This window comes from Rhipicephalus sanguineus, chromosome 1, assembly GCF_013339695.2.
Source record: "Rhipicephalus sanguineus isolate Rsan-2018 chromosome 1, BIME_Rsan_1.4, whole genome shotgun sequence".
NCBI lineage: Eukaryota > Metazoa > Arthropoda > Arachnida > Ixodida > Ixodidae > Rhipicephalus > Rhipicephalus sanguineus.
The window spans coordinates 318,319,231-318,342,222 of record NC_051176.1 but is presented as its reverse complement, the minus strand read 5'-3'; the positions used below and the strand labels follow the sequence as shown (position 1 = coordinate 318,342,222).

At 44.4% G+C, this 22,992-nt stretch overlaps 1 protein-coding gene across 3 annotated transcripts in view; it reads left to right on the top strand.

The window, feature by feature from the left end:
* Positions 1–21,327: 21,327 nt before the first annotated feature.
* The window catches only part of LOC119379476 (uncharacterized), a 30,249-nt gene continuing 28,584 nt past the window's right edge, over positions 21,328–22,992 (top strand). For all 3 annotated transcript variants that reach the window (XR_007414887.1, XM_049411997.1, XM_049411996.1), the window contains exon 1: positions 21,328–21,455. The gene's annotated coding sequence lies outside the window, so the exon portion shown is untranslated. The remainder of the gene's footprint in view (positions 21,456–22,992) is intronic.

The following is a 22,992-nucleotide window of genomic DNA, read 5'->3' as shown; positions in this document are numbered from 1 at the left end:
CCACTGCCAACTGGAAATAACTGGGACCAGATCAAGTAGTTTATGGCAGGATTCCCAGTGGGGACCAGTTGTCAGTGGGTGCCAACTGGGACCAGGTCAAGTGGTTTATGGTCAAATTCCCAGTTGGGACCAGTTGCCAGTGGGTCCCAGTTGGGAATTCGGTCCCAGTGGGTCCCAACTGGGAATTTGACCATAAACCAGTTGAACTGGTCCCAGTTCGGGCCAGTTGTTTCCAGTTGCAATATTTTCACCTGGGTTATTACTCATCCATTATTGTCCAACACACCATCCAAAAAACGAAGTTCCTTCTGCGTAAGCGCGATAGACGGTGCACTGACACAATCAATATCATCCCGTTTCATTTCTGCAGCTTCAACTATTAATCTCGTTAACATATCTCTGTTGCGATACAAAATGCAGGTGTTATCAAAGTATGGCACAAAGCCACAATCCTTGCAGTGGATAGCCAGGTGGCCATCCACGCCTTTCTGCACCTTATTATCATGTTCTTTTACTCGCTCATTTATACATCTTTCAGTTTGTCCTACGTATGCGCGGCCACACGACATGGGTATCCTATACACAACAGTCTGTGCGCACTGAACATAGTCATTGTGATGGTTAATTTTACAACACTTTTTTTCTTTCTGAACAGGGCAAGTTTCACTACACAGTTTAGACAACTTCTCTGGTGCAGACATAGCCACTCTTACGCCAGCCTTATTTCCAATCTTCTTAAGATTATGTGCTACGCCGTGGATATAAGGAATAACAGCACACTTTTGCTGTTGCAGAGATATATCAACACGTGGTCGATTTTGATTCTTGAGGTCCCGATAGAGTGATTCGGCGACAGCCGCAACGAGTCTAAGTGGGTAACCTGCCGCCTGCAATCGTGCAACCTGTTGCTCAAAGCTTTTCTGCATTAGGTGTAGGCAAGATTTCTTCAAAGAACTGAGAAGGCACATACGTGCCACAGACCTCTTCACTGCTTTTGCGTGTGCAGAGGAGAAAGGCAACAAAGGTTTCCCGCTCCTGGGCTCATAAAACCAACAGACATGGTTATCCAAAAACCGTAATGTCAGGTCAAGAAACTTAAGTGCGTTAGAATTTGGCATTTCGTGTGTTAGCCTTAGGGGCCGACAAGCTGTTTCAAATTCTTTAAAGACAAAATCAGCGCAACGTGGAAACTCATTGGAATCACATTTCAAAAGAACCAAATAATCATCCACAAACCTGAAGATTTTCAAAACATTAGTTCCTAATAACTTGTCATCAAGTACACGATCTAAGTGGGCCATAAAAATTTCACTAAGTACAGGCGCAATAGCAGACCCAATGCAAATTCCCTGCTTCTGAATGTAAATATTGTCGTTCCAATTAACAAACGTAGACGTTAAGTAAAGCGCTAATAAGTCCAAAAAACCTCGAACAGACATTCCACAAGCATTTTGAAAAGACACAGCACCATGTTCAAGAATACACTTCTCAACAAACTCCAGAAGCAAATCGTGGGGTAGGGAATAGTATAAATCTTTTACATCAATGGAAAACCCTTTCACCTGTACCTCGGCATTAGATACTAGAAATTCTACAATCCGCTCTGAATTCATTGTGCGAAAAGGATCATTAGGTTGCAGAACGTTCAACTTTTCTTGCAGAAACAGGGCAACACTCTTCTGCCATGAACCCTTTTCTGAAATAATCACTCGGAATGGCATGCCTTCCTTGTGCGTTTTCGCACTAAAAAACATATCTAAGCCTAACTTGTCGCTTTTCACAATTTGTTTGGCCAAGTCAGGTAACTGGAGACTGTTGCACAAGTTTTTTGCAGCAGTCCTAACAGACCTAAGTGACACTTTCGGCTTAGAATCGAAGACTGAGGCAATTGCTACTTGCGCTTTCTGAAAGTAAGTACCCCTCGGAAAAACACAAAACCCACCTTCTTTGTCAGAAGGAATGATGCAGAGTCCTGATTCTATGAGGTAGGTGACCACTTTCCGTATGGGCAACTGTCGACGCTTGGGTTTGAACCTATGGAGCACATCAACACCTTCGGAAATGCATCGTTCCTTTTCACTGTCCGGAGCAAGGCCCGCAACTTTTCTGACGAGGGACAAGAGCTTAGGCGCGGTAAGTCTCGGTTCGATGGCATATTTTGGTCCTTGTCTAAGCGTACGCTTCACAAATTCAGGAAGTATGACGCCATCTGCAGTGTGGATAGGATTTTCCTGAGCAGGTTTCTTCGGTTGTTGTACGGACCTCAGCTGAGACAACACCGTAAACCAAAGACGTTCTGAAGCGCATTCCACAAGTCCGCAGGATTCACGCCACTTTTTCTTCTTCCGGTACATGGAACCCGGTTGACTGAATATCTGATTGTGCAGCATATCCCAGTAAAGCCTTGACTGCCGGTAACACTCCGAGCGAAGTATCTTCGAAATCCGGTTACCTTGGCTCACCGAAGGCTGAAAGCCACCACACAGGGCCAACACTTCCGGGTGCGTTTGCTTCATCCTTAGACAATAGGAAAAAGCTCTAGCACGACACACGACGAGGGCGATGAATTTTACAAGTAAGGAGGGGTGAAGGGACGTATATGTTAAGGGGCCCGCAGAACTAGAAATGCAACTTAATAAACAAGTGTAACGGGCTAGTTGGTATAGATCCATCTTCGTAAGAAGCGCAAAACCACTCACACGGACAGCTAGAAAGAAAGACACTACACAAGCGCTTGACTGCAACTAAGCGCGCGCTTCCGAATAAACGCTTAGTTGCAGTCAAGCGCTTGTGTAGTGTCTTTCTTTCTAGCTGTCCGTGTGAGTGGTTTTGCGCTTCTTACGAAAATGGATCTATACCAACTAGCCCGTTACACTTGTTTATTAAGTTGCATTTCTAGTTCTGCGGGCCCCTTAACATATACGTCCCTTCACCCCTCCTTACTTGTAAAATTCATCGCCCTCGTCGTGTGTCGTGCTAGAGCTTTTTCCTATTGTCTAAGGATGAAGCAAACGCACCCGGAAGTGTTGGCCCTGTGTGGTGGCTTTCAGCCTTCGGTGAGCCACGGTAACCGGATTTCGAAGATACTTCGCTCGGTGTGTTACCGGCAGTCAAGGCTTTACTGGGATATGCTGCACAATCAGATATTCAGTCAACCGGGTTCCATGTACCGGAAGAAGAAAAAGTGGCGTGAATCCTGCGGACTTGTGGAATGCGCTTCAGAACGTCTTTGGTTTACGGTGTTGTCTCAGCTGAGGTCCGTACAACAACCGAAGAAACCTGCTCAGGAAAATCCTATCCACACTGCAGATGGCGTCATACTTCCTGAATTTGTGAAGCGTACGCTTAGACAAGGACCAAAATATGCCATCGAACCGAGACTTACCGCGCCTAAGCTCTTGTCCCTCGTCAGAAAAGTTGCGGGCCTTGCTCCGGACAGTGAAAAGGAACGATGCATTTCCGAAGGTGTTGATGTGCTCCATAGGTTCAAACCCAAGCGTCGACAGTTGCCCATACGGAAAGTGGTCACCTACCTCATAGAATCAGGACTCTGCATCATTCCTTCTGACAAAGAAGGTGGGTTTTGTGTTTTTCCGAGGGGTACTTACTTTCAGAAAGCGCAAGTAGCAATTGCCTCAGTCTTCGATTCTAAGCCGAAAGTGTCACTTAGGTCTGTTAGGACCGCTGCAAAAAACTTGTGCAACAGTCTCCAGTTACCTGACTTGGCCAAACAAATTGTGAAAAGCGACAAGTTAGGCTTAGATATGTTTTTTAGTGCGAAAACGCACAAGGAAGGCATGCCATTCCGAGTGATTATTTCAGAAAAGGGTTCATGGCAGAAGAGTGTTGCCCTGTTTCTGCAAGAAAAGTTGAACGTTCTGCAACCTAATGATCCTTTTCGCACAATGAATTCAGAGCGGATTGTAGAATTTCTAGTATCTAATGCCGAGGTACAGGTGAAAGGGTTTTCCATTGATGTAAAAGATTTATACTATTCCCTACCCCACGATTTGCTTCTGGAGTTTGTTGAGAAGTGTATTCTTGAACATGGTGCTGTGTCTTTTCAAAATGCTTGTGGAATGTCTGTTCGAGGTTTTTTGGACTTATTAGCGCTTTACTTAACGTCTACGTTTGTTAATTGGAACGACAATATTTACATTCAGAAGCAGGGAATTTGCATTGGGTCTGCTATTGCGCCTGTACTTAGTGAAAGTTTTATGGCCCACTTAGATCGTGTACTTGATGACAAGTTATTAGGAACTAATGTTTTGAAAATCTTCAGGTTTGTGGATGATTATTTGGTTCTTTTGAAATGTGATTCCAATGAGTTTCCACGTTGCGCTGATTTTGTCTTTAAAGAATTTGAAACAGCTTGTCGGCCCCTAAGGGACTATACACGCGCTATCCGCACACCCGCTCAGCGCCTGGCGGGACACCTGCCGCCCGCAAACGGAGGAGGAAAAACCGGAACGACGCCAATCGTCGCACACGGGGTACCGGTTTTTCCTCCTCCGTTTGCGGGCGGCAGGTGTCCCGCCACGTGCGGAGCGGGTGTGCGGATAGCGCGTGTGTAGTCCCTAAGGCTAACACACGAAATGCCAAATTCTAACGCACTTAAGTTTCTTGACCTGACATTACGGTTTTTGGATAACCATGTCTGTTGGTTTTATGAGCCCAGGAGCGGGAAACCTTTGTTGCCTTTCTCCTCTGCACACGCAAAAGCAGTGAAGAGGTCTGTGGCACGTATGTGCCTTCTCAGTTCTTTGAAGAAATCTTGCCTACACCTAATGCAGAAAAGCTTTGAGCAACAGGTTGCACGATTGCAGGCGGCAGGTTACCCACTTAGACTCGTTGCGGCTGTCGCCGAATCACTCTATCGGGACCTCAAGAATCAAAATCGACCACGTGTTGATATATCTCTGCAACAGCAAAAGTGTGCTGTTATTCCTTATATCCACGGCGTAGCACATAATCTTAAGAAGATTGGAAATAAGGCTGGCGTAAGAGTGGCTATGTCTGCACCAGAGAAGTTGTCTAAACTGTGTAGTGAAACTTGCCCTGTTCAGAAAGAAAAAAAGTGTTGTAAAATTAACCATCACAATGACTATGTTCAGTGCGCACAGACTGTTGTGTATAGGATACCCATGTCGTGTGGCCGCGCATACGTAGGACAACTGAAAGATGTATAAATGAGCGAGTAAAAGAACATGATAATAAGGTGCAGAAAGGCGTGGATGGCCACCTGGCTATCCACTGCAAGGATTGTGGCTGTGTGCCATACTTTGATAACACCTGCATTTTGTATCGCAACAGAGATATGTTAACGAGATTAATAGTTGAAGCTGCAGAAATGAAACGGGATGATATTGATTGTGTCAGTGCACCGTCTATCGCGCTTACGCAGAAGGAACTTCGTTTTTTGGATGGTGTGTTGGACAATAATGGATGAGTAATAACCGATATGACACGTGGGCTTTTGTTTTGTTTGTCTTCTTTCTTTCCTTTTTATATGTCGCGCTTCCGAATAAACGCTTAGTTGCAGTCAAGCGCTTGTGTAGTGTCTTTCTTTCTAGCTGTCCGTGTGAGTGGTTTTGCGCTTCTTACGAAGATGTAACGTGCTGATTACTTTTCGTACGCGCGTGCGCGCGTTTATATATGTATATATTCCCTGTGTGCAGTCCAGACGGCACACCGTGGCTGCCGACGGCGATCACGAGGATATGCAGCCGGCATTTCGTGCGAAACGAGAAAAACGATGCCATGAGTCACCCTGCGTATGTGCCTACGATTTTTCCGGCAGCTTACAGCCGGCTGCTTCCAGCGGCCGGCTGTAAACATTGCGCGCCGTCGCTTCTCGACCGCCACCGCACGCTGACAGAATTTGACGAATTCCCTAGACGCAAATGTTGAAAATTACGACCGTGCATGGGGGGAAAAAGTGTGTTTGCGACTGAATGCGGCAGAAAACCGCACACGACGCGAATGCGCTCATTCGGGCCGCCGACGGCTAGCCTTCGTCACTGCACCTTTCTTGATTCCGTTTCGTCGTGTAATGCAAATCATGTCGGCTTTCTTAACAGCAATCTTTTCGTTTATGCACTGTCGTTAATCGCGCGAGCATGCCTCGTAAAACTTAACTCGAGTTCAACGTCGTATGAGATTCGCTGCACTTGCGAGTTGCAGCGCGCCGAAATGGTTCCTTCAATCTCCTGCACGTCGTAAACATACTTGACGTTGACGAGCTCCTTGCGTTTACGCAGATTGCTTGGCCTGAAAAACTCAGCCACGCCAGAAACTGGCCGAGATCCAAAGCGCAGCACAACCGACAGCGGCGGCTCCATTGCGCATCTGAGCTTAGTGCTGCATGCGGCCGCCTGTCTGACTACTCGAAACCAAAGAACTTGTCGTAGGGGGCGCTTTTTAGCACCGTTTTCGCAGCGCCGCCTGGGCAGCCAGTCAGGCCTTTTCCACATTGTTTCCGTCAGCTGCCGCTATGAATCGCCCAACAGCGGGTTCAAGGCTATTTGCCACGCGCTCATGTGGCAAATAGCGTGTTTCCTGTCACAGTGCTCACGATAGTCTATTCACAGTCTCACGATAGTCTATTAATATAGTGCTTATATTTAATTTAGGTGAATGTTAAAGAACCCTAAAGAATTAATCCAGACTACCCCTAACAGTATGCGTTATAATCATTATTGCGGCTTTTGCACGTAAAGTCTCAGAAGATATCTTGCTTTGCTAGGCTCACATTTACCCAATAAAGAATTCATTTATACTTTACTGTAGTAAGATGCATTGCTTGGCGCGTTGGTTCATATAGTCTAGAATAGATTTTAGTGCAAAAGGATGAGACACAAGAAGATAAGACGACTAACCGAGCGCCCACTACCAACTCATTTAGTCGTCGTCTTCTTGTGTCTCTTCCCTATGTGCTCAAATCTATTCTAGACTATACTTTACCGGTTTGGCTGCTGCATTGTTCACAGTCGCAACCTCATGACGATATAAAATTTTCGCGAAACTACAATCTAGCTGGCACTCCCCTATGACTGTGATTATCTGAACACACCTTACTCTGTTCTCAAAACAAATAAGTGTGCACCAAGTCGCCCGGCAATTTGAATGACTGATTTTGATGCTTACACACATGTAGCCTTCTACGAGAACATGAAGATATGTAAAACATTAAAATTAACTACACAGTCCTCACAAAATATGTGCTTATCTGTCATCTGCTCTCACAAATGCCTGCACTAACCACCTGCACATTTAGGCACGCGCAAGAACAGAGGAGTTCTGATTCTTTAGTGTGCGAACCGTTCAGGTCTGAACACAAAACCATACACTTTGTTTAGTCATGAATATCTTGCGGTTCAAACTAACATCCCCGTAACAAAAATGAAGGCCACCCAAAATTCCCATTAAAAACACCTCCTACGGGTAGTGTCCAGACCTATCAGCACATGTCCAGACCTATCACCTCACTAAAAGATGTACCTGAAGAAGTGCACAAGTAACTTTTCAGGCAGACAGTAAATGTGAGAAGCAGATAAATCCAGCTTTTATAGTTTGACACACAGGAACCCATGACTGATTGCTTGCATGGTTCACTTTGTAACACAAACACATTGCACGATGCACAACACATAAAACAATTAGCACCTAGAACCGCTGCAACACTGCAGATACACATCTAAGGACGCCATTGTTCACTCAAACGCTACACGGTCACCACAGAGCACAACAAACGGCAAAACAGCTCAGACGCAATAAAACATGTATGACGGCGATGAAGAGGCAATGAAAATTGTAGCTACTGAGTGTATCATCACTCTCGCCCTTGAAGTTCGCTGAAAGTATCAACATACAGGTAAGCATTTGGCTGTGAACACAGGACACACACAAATGGCATATGCCAGATGCAGTGATCGAACACTTTTCATGTTTGTGTACGATGAGCATGTGCCATATGCAACGATGGCATGAAACACACGCAATCGACAGCACCCAACGTTCACGTACACAGCACACTTCGCATTTTTTCATTGGTAATCGCACACGTTGATTAGATCTGGAAGCTAGCCCCACCTTGTTGCCTTTCAATGAATATTTCGACGGATGCTGATTAACACTGGTACTAATCACAATAACATCCAAATAAACTCCTTTTATGCAGCTGGCGACTAGGCCACTGCTCCCACTTCGTCACTTCATGCAGGTGTCATGTTTATATCGAACAGACATGAAGACGTCAAATTATCACTGCCTTTTTTTCAGCCAACCAGTGACAGATACGTGTAACAGCACTAGCGAAATAGCTCACGTGAATGTTTTGCTGGTACGAGTCGTTTTAAGACACATTATCCAGCACCAGCTGCAGACAGAATTGGTGATCAAAGAGTACCTAAAGGAGCGTCTAGGCAGACTAATTGGGTAATACGTGTCAATTTTGTTTGCATTAAAATGAAGGATCATGGAAAATAGGTATGCCACAAACGATAGAATGAACGAAGGCAGATCTGCACGGTAGTGGAAAGCTTTGATTTGGGCGACTGCCAGTTTTGTAACATGATCGCAGCTAGCCTGTGAGGGCAAACTCAAGCACCGTCGAGAGCTTAGGCTTTCGAAAAGTGCAAGTAGTCAGTGCAGTAAAGAAGCGACAGAAGATGCTCGGGCGAATGCAGAAGCAAATCTTACAGGGGCAGATCGTACACATTCGATTGCTACTGATTCGAGAACAAGCAGTGAGGAAGAGCTTGGGGAATTCCAGTGATTGATGATGAAGCAAATTACTCGGATGCAATTTCCTCTAACCTGCTATATAATGACCAGGAGCCGCCAGTGACACTGAGCTCATTTAGCTTGAAGCGTCAAGGCATGCACCTATCAAGTGCTCGTTACAGGCGTGGGCAGTTGAAAACAATATCAGACAGTCCGCTCTTAACAGATTGCTTGGGATTCTGAAGCCTCACTTTCCAGAACTTCCAAAAAGTAGCCACGCATTGCTCCATACACCTGACGTCATTCCATCTGTACCTATTAGTGGTGGAGAGTACGTACATATTGGTTTATTAAGTGGTCTCACACGCACTATTGACCTTTGGGATGACATGGATGATAGAATACGGCTGCTTTCTGTATCTCTTAATATTGATGGACTTCCACTGTACAAGAATAGTCAGTAGCAAGTTTGGCAACTTCTTGCCCAAGTTCATCATCCCGTAGACAGAATGCTAGACAGAGTGTTCTCTGTAGAAATATACTACAGCACATCAAAGCCACATTCTCTAGATGAGTACTTGCAACGATTTACTCAAGAAATTGAACCAATCCTTAGAGGTGGTTTCAACTACAGCTCGAAAAAGTTCACCGTTACTATAAAAGCGGTATTATGCGACACGCCGGCAAAAGCTTTTGTGAAAGCGACTAAGTCTTTTTCCGGCTTCTATGGTTGTGATAAATGCTGTACAAGAGGCACGTATTTCGGAAGGATGACTTTCCAGGCAACGGACAGCCCACTTTGCACAGATGAATCTTTTGAACACAACATCATAAGGGTTTTTCCCCCTTAAAGGGACACTAAAGAGAAACAATGAATTGGTTTAGATTGATCAAGTGTGCTCGGAGAACTCTTGTGTAGTTTATTTCACCACCATAGGTTTATTATTAGAGGAGAAAACCAAGTTCAAAGTTTCATTTTTAAATTTCGCGCCGAACTTTGTAATTCGTGACGTAAGAGATTTCAAAGTGCATTTAACGTATTTTGGTGCCACTGGCTCGACGAAATTTCCACAAACTCGTTATGTCAAGTCTCTGGCCCCCTCAGAGGACAATGTACTTCGATTTAACCGATTAGGAACTACGTAGGCCCAAGCAGGCGCCGTCAAAAATATGTGATGTCACGGCAAATGGTGCGGGAATTTCAAGGTGGCGTCACCACCTGTATTTTCTTTTTGCGTGTTTTCTCGCTTATTAAGCATCTTCTTGCAGTAAGCGTGGTGTTTTTGGTATCGCGGAAGACTACTTTACTAATGCGAGAAAAATCGTTTTGCTCTTTAGTGTCCCTTTAAGCAAAATTGGCCTGCGCATGGCTTCCAGCTTCCCTCTTGACTACATGCATGTAGTGTGCCTCGGGGTCGTAAGAAAGCTCATCGCTTATTGGTTGAAAGGTTCATTTGGTGTGAGGATTTCACAAAGTTCCATACAACAGGTTTCACAGCTACTTTTTAGCTTCAGAAAGTGCATTCCGCAAGACTTTCCTCGAAAATCTAGGCCACTCGAGCTTTATGAACGATGGAAGGCAACTGAACTTCGCTTCTTCTTGCCATATGCAGTACCTGTTGTTATGAAAACTGTGCTTTGCTCTGCCTCGTACGATCATTTCATATGTCTGCACGTTGGCATTGCGATTCTTTGCTGTCCAGCCATGGCTGAATCTATTGATTACGCAGACGAGCTGCTTCGGTGTTTTGTGCACAGATGTCGAGTGATCTATGGAAAAGAATCATTGGTGTACAATGTGCATAGCCTGATACACCTAGCTGACAACTGCCGTAAGTTTGGAGTCCTTGACAACTTTAGCTGCTTTCCATTTGAAAACTACTTAAAGAACCTGAAATTCTCAATGAAATCTGGAAACAAGCCTCTTCAGCAATTGTACTATAGGATACACGAAGAGTCCCTATGACCTCCTATATACTGAGTTCAAAAACCCAGTTCAGAGATTTGGTGGAATCCCCGAATCCGTCCACATTAACGGGCCTGCCCTTTCATACACCAACTGCAAGCAGTTTTCGAAAGCAAAGTGTAACAACAGCCTTTTGAGCGCAAAGAAGCCTAATAATTGCGTCTTACTGACAGGAAATAGAATTGTGCTGATATACAACTTTCTTGCTAGTGCTTCAACAATGGTTGTCGGGAAACAATGCAAAATAATTGGTGATCTCTACATCAGGCCTTGTCATTCTTCTCTGCTCTCCATTTTCCTTGTTTCATGACGTGGCATTAGCCTAGATGTGTTTGATTTTGCCGACATAGTCTGTAAGGGGCAGATATTTCCGTACAAATCTGAGCACGTGTTTTTCCCACTTTTTCACCTCCTGTGAGCTGCACCAACTTTTAGCCTGTAGCCAGCCAGTATGCTCAGCTTTCTAATACCACATAAATTTAGGCTTTCATGTGCTATCAAACGGGCTTTAATGATCACTGTGCCTTTGTTTCATTCGTATAGCTTAACTTAATATTAGAAATGAGAGTTAAAAAAGGAGTCTAGCCCACTAATGCGTTCGAAACGTACCTTGAGTATTAGACTAGGTAGACGTTTTAAGGTATTATTGAACACAGGGCAGAAAGAAACTAGGTGTTCTGATTACACTGGGGACAAGGAAGAAATAGGCAACGTTTTTTTTTTTCGTTGCATCAATACACATTAGTGACGAAAACGATCAGCATCATGAACACGGCTCCAAAATTGGTTCAAAAGCAATTCATGAGGCTTTTGCGACTTGCGGGCACAAGATTGAATAGTCATTTTTTTCATGCACTGATTTGTTAACTGCGTACAACATATGGCATGGCTACGTCACCGAACCGTTAAACTGGAGGAAATTGAGGCTCAATCCAGAATACGAGAGTGATTCAGAAAAAAAGGTTGGTTGCATGCAATCACAAGACATTGACGAGTTCTTAGCTTTCTGAAAGAAAAAAAGTTGCAGTAGCTGTGGTTTAAACAGACGAGTTTCTTTCGCCCCTGATCATTGACGTGCTCGAGTAATGTAAACTCATGTAAAAGAACGATGGCAAAGTTTTGTGTTGACCTACGTCAAATTATGCGATTGCTTGTCATAATAAGTGGTGAATATCGTACTCACTGCTGTATAGATACAGTTCAGCTAGTACTGCGAACTTGAATTCACAAGTGTTGTTTTCACTCATAGTGAGACTTTTGTTTAATGTAAATATTTTTTATTTATTCGTTAACTGAGGGCGGTCATAAAAATATAAAAAAGACTACCGTTCTCAAGCAGAAAAAATGTGCGCTGATTTTATGCTTTCATCGTTACGAGGAGTTCTAGAATAAATTCATGCACAAACAGCGCTACTCGGACCTTAGCCTATGGTAGTTCTGAAATACGTACGAGTTCGTGCTGCAGCGATGTGATTATGAGCACAGCTCAATAGAGATAAAGAGATGACTTTTTGAGAATTCTTTATACTTCGCAGTGGCGGTATTTGTCAATGCAATAATTGCTTATTAAAGGATGGGATATTATGGTACATTCAATTTGTCATGAGTGTTCTGTCGCTAGAGTACCACGTGCAATTTACGTGGACAGTAAAAAAAAAATATCCATCTGAACTAAAGAAGCACATGATGTACTGGCAGCTCAAACAGTACGTTGCTATCTGTATTTCTAGGTATCATGTAGTAGAGTTTATAGAAGAAGGAAGTACCTATGTCGTGCCACATACCTGGGTGTCGTGACGAGGAGAGACAACATGGTGCTACTGGCTGCCTAAAGCGTCCAAATACGAGACAACGAAGATGATACAAAAAAGTGTTCCGGCTGAAGCCTCTTGGGAGCAATACAGAACACTCATACTGTGCATGAAAAGTAAGCTTGCACATTTATATAACGAAATACATAGTCTTGCTAAGTAAAGAAGGTTTGGCGCCAAGTATCGGACTTGTTTATTTCATTTTAATCAAATAAGCATTTGACTAAATTAGGATGTGCTCGGCTTCCTGCAGGGTCGTTAAAAAGGGCAAATGAAGCGCTACCATACGCCGAAGTGACTTCGCACCTGGAATCCGACTAGGAACAAGAAAAACACACTTGGCACGAAAGAAAGAGAATCGCTTTCAGCAATGACAGCGAGTCGGAAAGAGAGGTCTCTCCTGTTCGAGGTAAGTTTTCTTCTCGTAGTCAAACAAAACTACGGTGTCCCCGTATTTCATTTGCACTATAGTAATGACGTTGAGTTGCGCCATACTATATCCAATTATGCTGTATTTCATACATAATATTCATACTTGTAATTAAAAGAAATAACGACTACACCTCACGTTCAGTAAATCAAACAAGTTTATCTGAGAACTAATAGAACATCTGTCTGTTGTTTTATTTATGCTTCTAATATGTCGCACAAAAATTCGTAAGCTTCCTAAACGTACGCTTAAAGAAAAACAGTTTCATAAATGTGCGTGTGAGATTAATCTCCTATCGTTGAAAAGCCCGATTAGCACCGATGATCATGATGATGATTAGCACTGATGTAAGCCAATATGTAAATGACTTTATTACTCTGGTCGCTCTATATGTGTCATTCATTAATCATGATCTGTGAGGAAGAGTGTTATAAATAATCGAAAATGAACTACATCTCGGCATCATAACTTAAAGCTGTTCTGTCCTGCCTGCCGACAAATTTATGCCTCGGCTGGGAACCGACAAACTTTTTTGATCAGCCCAGTCAAACGCACATCTTGTTTGCAGGAAGCCTCCCCCCACCACGCATACAGACACACCTTTTTTTTACAAATCGGATTACCTGCTTTGACACGATTTCCTTTCACCCTGGCTGACATGGGTCGATGAATGAGTGGAAGTGGAGAGGGTTCTGATTCGACTGAGGTCGTGGAGCGAAAGTGGAACATAAGGAATATGAAGTTGAGACTATGCTCCGATTGCTCCGAGTGACTGCGGCAACCTCCGGCGAGGTGTTAAATACAACGCATCCTCAGTGAAGAATTCGCAAAGCGATGCTGTATGCGTCTTCAGAGCGTTAAATACAATCAGGCAAAATGTTCATTATCTCCACAAATAATTTCATTTTCGCCGGAAGCTACGGGTAGCCAGCACCAGGACAAGTGGCGGACATCTGCCTTCTATTGTGTTTGGAATGGAGCACTTCCCTGCTATTGAGAAAAGCAGTTTGTTTGGCGGCGGCGGATAACAGCAAAAGTGATCTCTGCGCGGCGCGGAAATTTTTTATTACTAGCCAAGGAATAAACATGACAGAGATGCAGAGTCAGAAAAAGAAATTATTCTCTCTCGTTCTATCTATCTATGCCTGAACAGTCTGTATATTTTAATAAAACAGGTTGTTTTCGTGGCTGTCGATGAATCATCTGACAGAGAAGCACGGTGGGCACCTCCCAGAAGATTTCTACAACTCACGGAGCGTTAATGGCATATATGGAATAGGAACAGAACGGAATAGTTTGACGTTATATAGTAACCCTGGTTTTTCTAACCTCATCAACCACTCGATGCGGAGTATTTCTTATTCAAGTACCATCAAGCAGCCTACTGCCTTGTGTATTCGTGATTCAGTTTTATAGTGTCATGGTAAAAATAAGTGCCGGACTTATTCAAGTTCAAGCACTTGAAAGAGGAGGCGCAAAGTTACGAACGAGATGAAAAAAGACGGGGCAGAAAGAATGCGAACTCACAATTAATTTTGTTCTTCGGAAGTACTGGGAATATAAAGGCTTTTTGAAGACACAGACCTAGAACCCTCACCGCATGTGTAGAAAAAAAAAAAGACAAGGTGTGAAAAGAAGATCACAACCAGGGCATGTAGGACACAACTAAAACAAACAGTTGATTTCCTAATGTAAAATCACTGAAAACATACGCACAGCTAGAAATTCTGCGCTCGTGCAGGAATGAACAGAAACGGATTAAAATGCAATTCGCAGCGAGGCCATCTAAGGGACATTTAAATGTAACTGATATTCACTACTGTGCAGCAATACTGACGGCATGCTCACACAAGTATCACCCTTTTTCCTAATTTGAAAGGCTTCGAGCAGTTCTCGAGTCAGCGCATCTGGGCTCCTTCCAAGTAATCACGTGTTATCAAACCGTAGAGTCACTGGAAAATTTCAGAGTACTGCAAAGGTAGGCTGCATGCGGGCAACATTGGGCGGCGGCGGCCATTTCCCTTCCAGACCGTACGGCGCGTTGCTAGCGTGTGTTGAGAAGTGACCCATGTTTTCGCCTCGATGACGTGTTACGCTCGGCGGAACTGCAATATGTGTGTGTGTTTCTTCAAGAGGATATTAGAAGTGATTTCGAGTCATTGACGGTTATAAATCGACTGCGGATAAGCGGTGTAACTAATGAAACGTGCGGCGAATGTTGCCATGTGCTCGCGAACTATTCATGGCTTCATCGGTCTCTTTTCGTGTCACGGCCGGGTGTGTTCGCTAGGTCCGGAGCTGTAAACATAGTTGCATTAGCACAGTGACTTCGTGCGAGATGTCATTTACTTTTACACTTGGTGAATCTTGAATGTTTGCGCTAGCTTTGCAGTCAGTGTTCAGGTTCACTTCATAGCGCACTCTTGAACAATACCTTGAACAACATCGAGAAAATTCAACATTACGTCCTTCGACTGATCGCTGACGCATACCTTGCTTGCGCACCATGCTTGCTGTTCAACTGGGTGTTATGTGTAATAGACGTGGTGTGTGTACAGTAATTGGAAGTTGTGCGTGACGTATTTATGTCTCAGTTCGGAACGCCAGCAGCCGAACGTACGGGCGAATCAGCGTGCTTTAGGTAAGGTGCATCTTAATTTGCGAATACGTTGACATTTCCTAACAGACACGTAGAAAATAGGCCATAAAAATTATTGTTCGCATCACTAGTTAATTGTTTAATTTACTTATTTAATTGTCTCCTTAATTTAAATACCCGACGTTGCAGTGCATTTACAAATATTTTGCTGTGTTCCGACAAACATTTTTTTTTTTACGTTGCCAGCGCGTAAACAGCTGGGGTTCAGTTTCTGCACTGCTTTTAATTTCAACTTTTTTTTTTTTCATATTGCACTCTTATAAAACTTTCTCGGCACAGTGCTTTATGTTCTTTTGATCAGAAATAGCACATCCCGGAAATTCTTAAAGTGCATGCTACTGCAACACAATATGTATATCGACCTAGGCCTCGCAGGAAATCGATTCCATCATTGAGTGGGAAATGCCGATTTCTTTTCTTTTTCCTGTGACCATTTCTGACCCACTCAACAGTATTGTAAGGGTACACTCGGCGCAATGCAGCACTGGCAACATTTCTCTTGCAAAAAATTAAAAAATACGCTTAATAACATTTCCTTACACCAAGTTATCAACAGAGTTCCACGCTTCTGTTTTGCGCAATGGCAAATGATCATGCCACAATTGCCTTCAAGGTATACCAGTAAACAGTTATGATTTTAATAAATCTTCCATTTCCCTCTCGTGTGTGACATGCTTATAACTCGAAATGAATGCACAATCTGTTCAATAGATCGAGATATAAACAGCCGAGCAAATAGAAAGGTATCTGGTATGTAGTTTTTAGTGTCGCTGAACATAGCGAAACGAAACGGTCCTGTCACATGAGAGCTTTTCCAGCAAAGTTTATGTAGTTCACTGCAGAAAGGAGTGTTCTTTGAGGAGGGCGAATTAATTCCGGCCAACTATGCAGCCACCACGCAGAACGACGCTCTTTGACGTTAATTCTTCCTGCACGGAATGCAAAAATAAACAAGAATCCCAGATTACGTTCGGTTGCTGTTGAGCTATTCTCTGGCATCTGCATGACGCGTCTAAAAAAGCGACGAAATACATCTAGGGGCCGTGATACTGCTAAATGTCCGGCCACACTCTGCGTTCAACGCGCCCGCACCCAAAGCGCTTGGAAGGGATATGGCGGTGAGAGGTCACGGGATGCGAGGAAGCCAATCACGTCGGCGGCGGCGCGCGAAAAACAGATGCGATACTCTGAAAATTTTCCAGTGACTCTATGAAACCGCGGTGCACAGCGACACGAGGTGGAAAAATTTTCCAGTTCCAGCTGGATTATTGAACTAGAAATTTTTCCCAGCTGGATACTTTTCCAGCTGGAATGCTTTTTCTAGCTGGAAAAATCTCCAGCTGGGAAAATTTCCGGTTCAATAATACAGCTGGAACTGGAAAATATTCCCAGCTGGAAAGCACGTATTTTCCAGCTGTAACTGGAAGTTATTCCCAGCTGGAAAGCATGCATTTTCCAGCCAGAGAAGATTTCACTCTTGGCTGGAAAGCATGATTTTCCAGCAGGAACACACGTTAGTCCCAGCTGTAAAATGCTGGACTCCTAGCTTGAACCAGTAGACATTCCTGCTGGACATGAGAGCATCTCCCAGCTGACATTTTCATTATGTTGTTCCAGAGGGTGACAGGAGTAAACCACATTCCTTGCGAGTCATGGCTAGGTGAAATTACGGGTGATAAAGTTTTCATAAATGTGGTATGGATGCTGGCCAGCTGTTTTGGTGGCTGCCTTGTAGAGCTACAGGGCAAACTGGTTCGGTAAACTGCACAAATTGAAATCATGGCGATGGTGAATCTTGAAGGAATTTATCGCAATGCCGTCTGCAGCAGCTGTTACAAGAATACATCCCGAATGACCTCTTCTATCAGGCTTCTTGTGCTTCAACATCTGTAGGTTTTTTAGTTATATAGAAATTAACATTGTGCCTTTAATAAAATTAAAAAAAAAAGCTAGCATGGGTGTGAGTGCCAGGCCAGATAAAATAGCACTGAGCAGCCAATAGGTTAAGTGTACGATGCATGGTGAAGTTAGTTTTTAACTGTCCTCAATCCCCTCCCCTATACAGAGCAGCATGTAGGCACCTTTATATACGCCGGCAGAATTCTCTGTTTTTTCATTAAAGAGTTTTCTCTCTCTCTCTGTAACTCGTAAGGAGTCTCCAGCATAATTATAGGTAATATGTAATTCGGTTTAAACCATCAAGTGAAAAAGCTAGCACTTGTTTGCTATAATGTGTAAAGTAAGTAGTCTCTAGCATAATTCTAGATAATGTGTAATTCGGGTTAAACCATCAAGTGAAAAAGCTAGCACTTGTTTGCTATAATGTGTAAAGTAAGTAGTCTCTAGCATAATTCCAGATAATGTGTAATTCGGGTTAAACCATCAAGCGAAAAAGCTAGCACTTCTTTGCTATAATGTGTTAAGGTATAGCTTTTCTTTAACTTCAGCACCATTCACCATCATGTATACCTATCAGAAATAGCCTCCCACAATTTACCCCTAGAAACATTCTTGTCAAGCAATTTTATGTTCACTGGTGATTTTATACCGCCACTTGAGAAAAATTGGTATGCTGCAAAGAGGATGGGGACGAAATGACACAGGCGGCAACTCCCAACTGTTTATTAACGGAAACCATATCAATTTATATAGGCTGCCGAACAAGGTAATCTCATTACATAAATAGAAATGTGGACTAACTAACGACTCATCATGAGTCACTGAAAGAGTCTAGGCATGCTCCGGAAACTGCATTTACGTGAGCTGTAAAATTATGCCAGCACACATTAGCAAACAAACACATGTCCATCACAGGATCAATCCGAGTGAGAAGCAAAAGGGGCAGCGCACAACCTAACTTGACACGTCTACAGGCTATCTTTCAAAAACATCACTTCTTCATCACTTAAATCTATTGATGGCGCACTAACCACCTGCCCTTTTTATTAGGAATGCCTCAATTGTCTCCCTTTTAGTGCGGCTGCTTGCTCTCCTTAGAAGAGTGGTTTGGCTAAAGTGTGGCGCACAACCAGAGCCCTTGCAGTGGTCTGCCAAAGGCCTGCCCATCTTGCTGCTGATCGCCAAGCGGTGCTCCCTGTCACGATCGCTGAAACACCAGCCCGTTTGGCCAATGTACAGCCCACCGCAGCTTAGGGGAATATGGTGTACAATATTCCCCTAAAATGTACACCCTAAGCTGCGGTAGGGTGTACATCGGCCAAATGGGCCGGTGTTTCAACGATCGTGCCAGGGAGCACCGATTGGCGGTCAGCAGCAAGATGGGCGGGCCCCTGGCAGACCATTGCAAGGGCTGTGGTTGTGCGCCACACTTCAGCCAATCCACTTTTCTGAGAGTAAGCAGCCGCACTGAAAGAGAGACAATCGAGGCATTCCTAATAAAAAGGGCAGGCAGTCAGTGCATTAGTGTGCCATCAATATATTTAAGTGAGAAAGAAGTGATGTTCTTGAAAGATAGCCTGTAGACGTGTCAAGTTAGGTTATGCGCTGCCCCTTTTGCTTCTCACTCGGATTGATCCTATGATGGACATGTGTTTGTTCATGTGTGCTGGCATGATTTTACAGCTCGGGTCAGTGCAGTTTCTGGCGCATGCCTCGACTCTGTTTCAGTGGCTCATGATGAATTGTTAGTTTGTCCATGTTTCTATTTCTGTAATGAGATTATCTTGTTCGGCAGCCTATTTAAATCGGCGTGGTTTCTGTTAATAAAGAGTCGGAAGTTGGTGCCCGTGTCTGGCAGTTCGTGTCATCACTTCATCCCCGTTCTCTTTGTGCCATACCAATTTTTCTCAAGTAATGAACCGACTAGCTCAGCAACAAGCCCTTTTATGACAACAATCATAGTTGAGCAAGCAGGTCCGTATATTCATTGTGACTGGTTTCCACCAAATCGTGTGCATAAGCGAAGGTAGATGGTTGGCGATTCGTTACATAATCGAGCAATCGGATTTATATATATTCATTGTCACTGGCTTCCACAAAATTGTGTACATAGATAAAGGTAGAATATTGGGAATTCTTTATTCACTTTGTATTTTAAAGCCCAGCATATGAAAGATTTGCGTCACGTCAGAATTATTCCGCAGCATTTCAGGAAGTTTGTGCTTACAGTGCCATTTGAAACGAAAAGCAGCGTTCACTGTTGCACTTCGTTTCTGCTCTTTGCAAGGCTTTCAGATTTCACAATTAGCATTAAAGAGAATGCACTATACCTGTCAAGCAATTCAAGGATGATATTTCACACCACCTAAATGAAATCCACAAACAATGAAGCTGAGGCATATACAGGTGACATTTGCATGTTTTAACTGCAGTATAGTACAATTATGACACAGAAGGAAATGAATTAAAGTGGATGAAAAATCAACTTGCCGCTGGTAGGGACCGAATCTACAGCCTTCCCGGGTTTACACAAACATAACTACCCAATAAAGTGGATGGGAAAGTGACAGCCGTTGTAGCTCAATTGGTCGAGCACTGGACGTGTTACCCGAAGGTTGAAGGTTCGGTTAATTAAATCTCAGCGTGCTCTGACTGCCTCTCTACGAGGTGGCTGTTTTCCAATCATTGAATGACATGCGGATCGAGGCAACGACATATTTGCGAACATGCGTTTGTAGTAGAAGGACGCGCTGATGTCACGATCAGGTCGGACAGATTTCAGTCACGAAACTGAAAACTGGGCGCACACATACACAAAAAAGATGAGTAGAGATGGCCGATCGGTACGGAGCGGACACACGGAGCGAGCACAAATTTGGATCTGCAACTCTACAACTACCTGCAAGTTAAACAACACAAAAAGATAAAAAAACGTGTACACTAGTTAAGTACGGGTACTTTGTCATCGCCACTTGTGCCGCTTAGCTTGCAGCATGTCACACCGGCTCCTCTAACAATGAGCAAAGGAACAAACATTTCCAGAGGGACTACGGCAGCACGGAACACACGTATACACGGGCGTAGAAACACTGCATACAACCGATACAACAATCAAGTCATTGTCACGTGCTGATAAGCAAGCCCTTCGGTATCAGCACGAACGCGTGCACGCATGCTTAAAATTGCAACTGAAACATGCGGGGAAAAAGTTTATAGTTACCTTCAAGTGGAACAAGCGGACGAGGCAGAGCGGAATAATCACCACGACCCGTAGAACAGAAAACCAACAGGGAGCGCTTGACGGTCTTAAATCGTAACACCTTCCACACGTAGAACTGTTCCAAAATACAACTCGATTAACGCGATTTCTACACAAAATGTTCTCTAAAACCAATTCTTCATTCACTACACAAAAACGCACACCTCTCGGGCCAACCACGACCTCCTCTATAGAATTTTATACAGGAGGTCGTGGGGCCCACACAACAGCTATAGGGAACCCAAGCTCAAGTTTGCGGCATGTTTGCGGCGCGACGACAGCGCCGCGCCAGCCGCGCTGCGGCTCTGTCGGAAAACACTGAACCGTCGTGACCGTCGCGCGGCCGACTCAGCCCCTTTCACGGTAGCGGTAGCGCACGTGCGCTCGCGTTCTTCTCTCGGTGCGGGTAACTGTGGGGCCGTCAGCTCGGCACGTTGAACCGAGAGGCTTGCTGTGCGAAGGTGCACATTTCCACGATGGCAGAAGCGACCCCGCGGAAGCGCAAGCGTGGTCCGAAGTATTGCGGTTTAGTGGCCAGCCACAACAGTGCAGACAAGGCACACGATTCACGTGTTAAACTGTATCGGTTCCCGGGCGTGTCGCACGAGAAATAAAGGCGGCAAGCGTGGATAGCTGACAGCGCTGTCTCGCCTTCTATTTTGGCTGTCTGAGTTCATCGCTTTCGTTCGTTCCGACTACCTGAATCGGTAAGTAACGGGGCGCATGCACGCAGCGACTACAGTAATGATTACTCGCTGTCTTCTCGCATTGGTAAAGTCCAGTTACGGTTGTAGGTGAAGCAACTTTGTGTTTTGATTCCCCGTGCTCGTGAGACCTACCCGTCGTTGTTGAACGTTCACATTCGCGTTATACCGTTAGCGTTGCGCGGTTGGTTGAATTAAACTGAACTCCGCACATTGTCAGAAGTTCAGCGCCTGCATTTCACGCGTCGGGAAGGCTGCTTTATCACGCCGGAACGGACGTCTGTGCATTTTCAGCAAGCTTTGACATCGTTCTCCAGGTTTGCTTTGTTTTTGTCACTTTATTGGGGTGATATATATTTAAGCCGCTAAATATAACTGGCACTTCATACATGCTTTGCAATTGCAACCTTGAATTAACCACCTTCTGACTTTGTGCGATTTTCTAGCCGCGTTCACGCAACAGGTTTTATACGCCTGTCAAGTCGGTATCATAAAAAGAGACTGCAAGCATGACGCGAGAGCCGAAAAAACGAGGCGAGCAGTTCATCTTGCTTCACAGTGGTTGAAGCTCAGCTAGCTGCCTCGCGTCTTAATCGGCGGGTGATTCTCCAGCGGCACGGAGGACTTGACTCTAACCTTCTCAGGAAGCAGTGCCATGGCCGTATAATCTTTTTTTTCGCACGCCGCAAACGTTTGTTCACGAAAGTACACGGCTGCTACTGTAAGCATGCCATATCAAAACAACAATCATATGATTCGTAGTCCACGCCGCAGAACATCGATAGCGTGTACGGCTTCATTTCGGAGTGCATGTGGACCATTACTCATCTTTAACGTGACAGAATGAGACTTACCTCGAGGTATACGTCCTACACGGTGTAATCGCGACTTGGGAAATGCATTTCGCTTTGAGTCGGGCGTGGTTGTCGTCGATCGTCTGCTCTTCACCGTTAACGTGATTGACGAGCTTTCCTCATTTTATCAAGTTCGCTTTGCGGAAGTGCCAGTCAAGCTTGAAGATTCTTTTGAAGCCGCACTGCACGCGGTACATTGTGAGACGCCGCAAGTGCACCGCGAGAGCTCTGCACGTGCACGGAAGCGAGCGGCAACGCGGTGGCGAGAAGGGAAAGCGCTCGCTGATCACGCCCCAGTTTCTCTTTTAAATGCGAAGCATTTCTTAGCGAACCTCTGGCACTTTGAGCGTTTCTATCTACGTATCTATCTATCTATCTATCTATCTATCTAGCCGCCTACGTCTGGGTGCTCTCATGATGGCCTCCTTAACTTGGTGTAGACCAAAATTTGCATGGGAGGGTAAGAGGATTTGACGAAGATGATTGCCGGGTCATGACATGAATAACGTTAAAATCTTGTCGCGTACGTCGTCAAACCCTCTCCACTACACACGTGTGGCACATACCCGTTTACCACGGGCCGCGGTGTACGGGTATGCGCCACAGATGATTGACAGTTTATATCTACCCAGGAACGGCGAGAACAGATATTGGTAACTTAAATGCTAGAGCGTTAAGGCAAACCA